Source organism: Urocitellus parryii, chromosome 5, assembly GCF_045843805.1.
Source record: "Urocitellus parryii isolate mUroPar1 chromosome 5, mUroPar1.hap1, whole genome shotgun sequence".
Lineage (NCBI taxonomy): Eukaryota > Metazoa > Chordata > Mammalia > Rodentia > Sciuridae > Urocitellus > Urocitellus parryii.
The window spans coordinates 183,761,174-183,768,142 of NC_135535.1; the positions used below are offsets into that span (position 1 = coordinate 183,761,174).

General features: G+C 36.0%; 1 non-coding gene across 1 annotated transcript; it reads left to right on the forward strand.

The window, feature by feature from the left end:
* The first annotated feature begins 518 nt into the window (after positions 1-518).
* On the forward strand, positions 519-656 carry LOC113187173 (small Cajal body-specific RNA 20). Its single transcript, XR_003301390.1, has one exon.
* The last annotated feature ends 6,313 nt before the right edge of the window (positions 657-6,969 follow it).

Sequence of the window (6,969 nt, forward strand, 5' to 3'; positions counted from 1 at the left end):
ATGTACCAACATGAACAAGTATACTTGAAATTAAAAGCAATACCATTTATATTAGCATCAACAAAAATGTTATATTTAGGTATAAAGGAAAACTACAAAACTCCGACAAAATAAATAAAAGAAAAATAAATAAACTGAGAAATACTCCATGTCCATGAGATAGGAAGACTCAATATTATCAAGGTGTCAGTTCCTCTCAACTTATTTATAGATTCAATGCAATCCTAATAAAAATCCCAGCAAGTTATTTTGTAAATATTGACAAGCCAATCTTAAAGTTTATATGGACAGGTAAAATAGTTAATACAATGTTGAAGGCAAAAAACAAATTTGGGGGTTAGGAAAGAGCTGGGGAATGATATTGGCCAAATTATATCATTATATTTTGTGTATGAAACAACAAATCCCATCATTATGTATAAAATATAATGTACCAATGAAAGTGTGAATAAAAAGAAAAAGTTGGAGGACTGATACTATCCAACTTCAACTTACTATGAAGGTACAAGAAAGTATGAGTCCTTTTTACTATGGGGATGGAAGAGGGCATCCTTTTCTCCTTAGACAGGGCTGGAGACCAAGATCAGCTCTTGTGGATGGATCATTGTTGGGACTGCCACAAGATGAGTAGCCTTATCTTCCTACCTCAGACGTCTGCAGTAAAAAGAAAATAACAATAACACTAAAGAAAAGAGTGTGGTATTAACAAATAGTAGACAAATAGTTGAAAGGAATAGACTATACTCTAAAATACATCTTGTTATAAAGCATGGACTCATTAAATGTTTACTAGTAAATTATCTATTGCTAAGACAATTGGAGAACTCTACTTTAGTATTTCTTTATCCTGAAGAATATTTTTTTATACAATAAACTCATGGAGGTAATCTTCTCCCTAAAGAATATTTCCAAAGGTGTAACTATAGCCAGGGTAGCAGAACTGGGCTGCATTTTAACAGGGTGTTGGGGAGGGCAGTGTGGGGATATCATTATTTAAAAGATGGATCACAAAGCCTCCCACAGATAATTAGTAAAAATAATATAAAAGTACATTTATTACATTTTTATATTTGATGCACTTGATTTTTGGTGTATATGCTGAGGGGATTGAAAGCCTTTAAATTAAAATATGTTCTGATCTCACAATCTTCTCATTCACTAAAATTCAATCAATATCTCAAGTCAAGCCAACACCTCTCACTACTTGCTCTAAAGTGAGTCAGTCCTGAAAGGGAGAGGATTATCTGTACTTTTGGTAATACAGAAATAAACACTGCAATGTGCCTATGTGGTGAATAGAACTAAGAAAGACTGCAGTAAGATAGCTAACTCCCCAGTGGTCTGAGATGCAGAGCCTGGAAATGAACCCCTTATCAGAGTCAAAGCCTCTTACCTTGGGGGGAAATGCAGGGAAGTGGAGTCAGACAGGGTGGGGGAAGCCTTCCCTGTGGGACTTTTCATCAAAACAAAAAGAAAAATCAGACAAGTGACAGAAATTCCAAGAACAAGAGTAGTGATTCCCAGCAACTCCATTTCAGCTTCTGGATGTTAGCAATCGCTGAGGTTACTTTTTAAAAGCAAAGCTTGTGAAGGGGGTGTGCCCTGCTGAGCAAAGGCTGGTCCAAGTTTTGGACTTGGGAAAAAAAAAAAAAAACTAGGATAGGCTTGAGGTTTGTTTACTTTGTTGAAGCTTGAGATCAAAGATTTCCCATTTTCCCCTTTATCCCTTGATTTTCTAAACATCTCCACTGCATGTACTTTTTCTTCTCAGTTCTTTTTAGGGCTGAAGAACCAGTAAGCTGGGATGGGGCCTCAGCTAATGATGGCTTGTGCACAGAGAAGAACAAAAGTATATTAGGGATTGCATGTATTTTTGTATACCTTCCAGAACTTCATGCAGAACCAGCATCCACTGGTTTTTGTTGAGTTTCTGCAAGTATACACTCACAGGCATTTCATTGAGGGTTACTAAATTATTGACTTTGAAATACTGTGAAAATTTAGAGCTTTAATATTGATTTAGATGTTGAAGGTAGATGGATAAATAGAGTAGACTGGTAAACACGATGGGAAAGGGGGATTTTAAAACTACTTAACTAAATCAGTGCTGTTTTAAAATCTGGGAAGGTTTTTCCTTGAAATGTTTCTTTCCAATCTTTGGAAAAAAAAATCACTGAAGTGTGACAAGATTTAGAAGGTCCACTATGACCAACCTTACCTTTTCCCTCTCCTAACACCTGTTGTCTTTTTCTGGCAATCCCATTCCCACTAATACTATTGTACCTACATTGAATTGTTTCTTGTTCCTCAAATGCTCTGGAACTGAGATTTTCACCCTATTACCTGTTTCTTTTTTTAATTAACAGCTTGAGATATAATTCACATACAATATATTATTTTATATAGTCTGATAGTCTTTAGTATATTCAGAGCTGAGTATCACCAAAATTAAAATTTAGAATCTTTTCATTACTCCAAAAAAAAAAAAAATAACCCCTATACTCATTTGTAGCCACTTATTTTTCCTCTGGCAACCATCAATGTACTTTTTAATCTATAGATTTTCCAATTCTGAACATTTCATATAATAGTCTTGTAATATGAAGCCTTTTGTGTCTGGCTTATTTTACTTAACATATTTTCAAGGTTCATACATGTTGTAGCATACATCAGTATTTCATCTCCCCCCACCTCCATACTGGGGATTGAACCTAGGGCAGCTTAACCACTGAACTACATCCCCAGTCTTTTTTTTTTTTAAATTTTTTATTTTGAGACAGGGTCTTGCTAAATTGCTTAGGGCCTTATTAAGTTGATGAGGCTGGTCTCAAATTAGTAATCCTCATGATTCATTCCTTTTTATAGAATAATATTTCATTATATAAATAACTACTTTTTATTTATTCATTCATTGTTTATGGACATTTGGGTTGTTTCCTAATTTTGAGCTACTATATATTATGCTACTATGGAACTTCAATATATAAGTCTTTGTGTGGATATGCTTCAATTCTTTTGGTAGACATCCAGAAGTGGAATTGTTAGGTCATATGTTAACTCAGTTTAACATTTGAGAAATTGTAAAAATAAATTTCAAAGTCATTGCATCATTTTACATCTCTACCAGTAATATATTAAGTTTCTAATTTCTTCTTCCCATACTTGCTAACATTTCTTATTGTGTTTTATTATAGCCATCCTAGTAGTTGTGAAGTAGCATCTCATTGCATTTCTTTAATGACCAATTATGCTGAACATCTTTTATTTCCTTATTGGTCTTTTGTATATTTTCCTGGAGAAACACCTATTGAGATCACTTGTCCATTTTAATAGTGGGTTGTCTTTTTATTGTTGCTATTCCCCCGATCTTTAATTAGCCCTTTGGTAAGAGGTACACTCAAGCTTCAGAGTAAAGTGATAGATGACAAAAAAACAAAAAAAAAACACAGCCTTATAAGGTTGTGAGGACTCAAAAAAAGAAAATGCCTGCAAGGCCAAAGGCCTGACAGGGGCGTCTGGTGTCCACCATTGTTCTTGCCTGCTGTGACTGCAGCCCAAGGATTTCACAGTCTTATCCTCACTGGTTCACTACTATCGGAGCCAGACAGTTTTGCTACTAATAAAAAATAACCTTGCATTTCTACTCTACATTCCAAATTACTCTGAATCCATGAGATCTTAGTAACTGCCCTGAGGGCCACTTTAAATATAAATTGTCACCCATTGTTTTCTGAGCTTCATGGTTTCTACTGAGAAACTGGCTGCTAATCTTTTGGAGGATTCCTTGTACATGATAAGAAATTTCTGATGAGAAATTTTCTTCTTCTGTCCAACATTGTGGTATGTGTGCTTAATTCCATTCCTTGACATGTCTTCTCACAAGACTTTCAGGATCAAGTGATTCCTGGCCAAGAAACAAAAGCCAAATTGTCCTATTTCCCAATGAAATAGGCAATAAAACCAGGTACAACTCCAAGAGACAGTAGAAATAAATTATGCTGGGTTTATAAGGAATTGCATACAAGATAGAAATGGAAAGATTGGTACTAATTCCAAAGAAATATGATCTCTTAGTTTTTTTCTATAATAACAGAATATCTGAGACTACATAATCTATAATGAACAGAAATTATTAGCTCACAGTTCTTGAGACTGGAAAATCCAAGATTTAAGGGCCAGCATGTGGCTTCCTTCTATTCATACTAACATTTTTAGCAAATGGCTTCCTATGCCCTTAGTTTCTTTCCTTTCTCATTTGTTATGGGGCCAGGTTGAGGATTCTTCAAATTTCTAAGTTCTGTTTTCTTTTAAAATTATATCTTCAAATCACCTTTTTCCTCATGCACTTTACTATATGTATGTAGTTAAAAGAAGCCATAAATCTACTTCAAGATTTGAATTTTCTTCCACTGGGTATAGCTTCATGGTAGTACATGAGGCCTTGGGTTTGATTTCCTTCACCAGACATTCTAGCCTGCTTTCCATCTATAAAACCTTGGCATGGATACAATTCAGCCACGTTATTTCTTGCCACCATAACGGTGTTAATCCAATCATGGACTAACTACCTCTCATTAGGCCCCACCTCCCAACACTGTTAAATTGGGGATTAAATTTCTAACACATGCTTTTTGTGGGGCAAATCCAATCCATAGTATATGGTAAAGGAAACAAAACATCATTATGAGTTATGGTCTGTGTAACAGTGACACTAGGACTGAGCAATGAATTTTTTTTTAATTGGTTATTCAAAACATTACAAAGATTGCAGAATCACATCGGTTACACATCCACATTTTTACATAATGCCATAATAGTAACTGCTATATTCTGCTACCTTTCCTATTCTCTACTATCCTCCCTCCCATCTTCTCTCTCTACCCCATCTACTGTAATTCATTACTCTCCTTATTTTTTTCCCATTCCCCTCACAACCTCTTATATGTAATTTTGTATAACAATGAGGGTCTCCTTCCATTTCCATGCAATTTCCCTTTTCTCTCTTTCCCTCCCACCTCATGACTCTATTTAATGTTAATCTTTTCCTCCTGCTCTTCTTCCCTGCTCTGTTCTTGGTTGCTCTCATTATATCAAAGAAGACATTTGGCATTTGTTTTTTAGGGATTGGCTAGCTTCACTCAGCATAATCTGCTCTAATGCCATCCATTTCCCTGCAAATTCCATGATTTTGTCATTTTTTTAGTGCTGCGTAGTACTCCATTGTGTATAAATGCCACAATTTTTTTATCCATTCATCTATTGAGGGGCATCAGGGTTGGTTCCACAGTCTAGCTATTGTGAATTGTCTGAGCAATGAATTAATAGTAAATTAGTTTTCAGTGCTTATGGAATATTGCTGGAAGTTATGGTTGATGTTTATAAGCCAGCTAGTTTACTTCATAGCTACTAACGACATAAACCAATGTGTTTTGTTGTGCACTTTGATGTATCAGGCACTATGCTCACTCTCCACTATGGGAACTTCGGGTCTACTCAAAACAGAAACATATTGATACCTATAGGGCATTACCCTAGGTTAACTAACATATCCCTGCAATTACAATGTGCAATCATGAACCTCCTGAAGCACCATCTTGCAAAGATAAATAAACAGGGTTAGAAGTCCTGACATAAATTTACCTAATTTCTAGTCCTTTTTTCTACTATTCATTTGCCTGTATTTACCTGCACTTCACATTAATCCTTTGGTTCTTTCATTCAACTAAATTTACCAGGTCACATGGGCCAAGCACCATTTCAGGCTTTAGCAACAGATAAAACTCCCAGGTAACAGCAGTTACAGCCCCTGATCTCATAGAGCTTAGGTTTATGATCTCAGACATTAGATAGGTAATGAGACGCCAAGTGTTTGCAGAGGGAGAGTAAGTACAGGATGCTAACTTGATCACAAGGTTCAGGGCAAACTCTTGAAAAAGTGATGAAGGCTCATTAGGAGTGAGCAAAGGGAAAGTGGATGGGACATTACATGTGGTGGGTGGGAGGCTTGATGGGGAAGTATACTCAGACTTTAAGGAAGAATGGTTGCCAAGGTTAGCTGGGGCCAGATCACAGAGATCCTTGCATGTGCAAATTTGGGACTCAATCTTAAAGCAACTAACTAGAAGCTACAACTTCTAATTCACAAAATTCCTTCCCCACATCAAGGGGCAGAAATCACTTTATCTTAATACCTCTCCAAGACTATAAGATAATGAGTTTTGAGTGAGTTAAAGCTCCCTGGTATAGAGCAGCCAATAGGGGGTATTATAGGGGTGGATCCCAGAGAAACCTTGGTTAAGGGCTACTTTCCCCCAAGGTCCCAATTACTACTTCCTGCTGGTCCAGAAGCACTGTTGAAATTGTCTCTAGGAGGGAATATTCCCAGAATATCCAGGTCCAATTCTGGCTCTTGAACCAATAACATGTGAATCAGTGAGATTTGTCTGTCATAACTGCCAGCTACAATTGATATAAATTGTTCTTCCTCCACCACAGAACAACTTCCTTCTCTTCCCATTAGTGTAAAAGTATTTGGTTCTCAGAGAAGGTTCAAGGGGCATGATACTCCATCCTCTCTCTTTACTCTGCTGCTGGCCCTGTCTCACAACCAGAATAATAGCCCTTGTTAAATTCTAGGAGTCAGAAAATAGTGGAAATCCTGTTGCTAAGATTTGTATGCCTAACACTAGGCAGTATTTTGAAAAAAGTATAAGCCTCTAGAGTTAAGTCCACAAATAATAAAAAGCTTACTAGTTGAAATGGGTATTGTGCTATTGACTACCTGTCAAACAAAAAATAAAACTGTTTTTGATATTGGTGAGTAATTAAAAAAAAGCTAATTATTTGAAGTGGGTAAGACAGTCTTAGGAACATGTTAAGAATGAAAATAGATGGATAATAAAACACACACACACGATCACTGATACTAAAATAATTTTATTTAGTTTCTTATTTTAAAAAAAGGTAGCA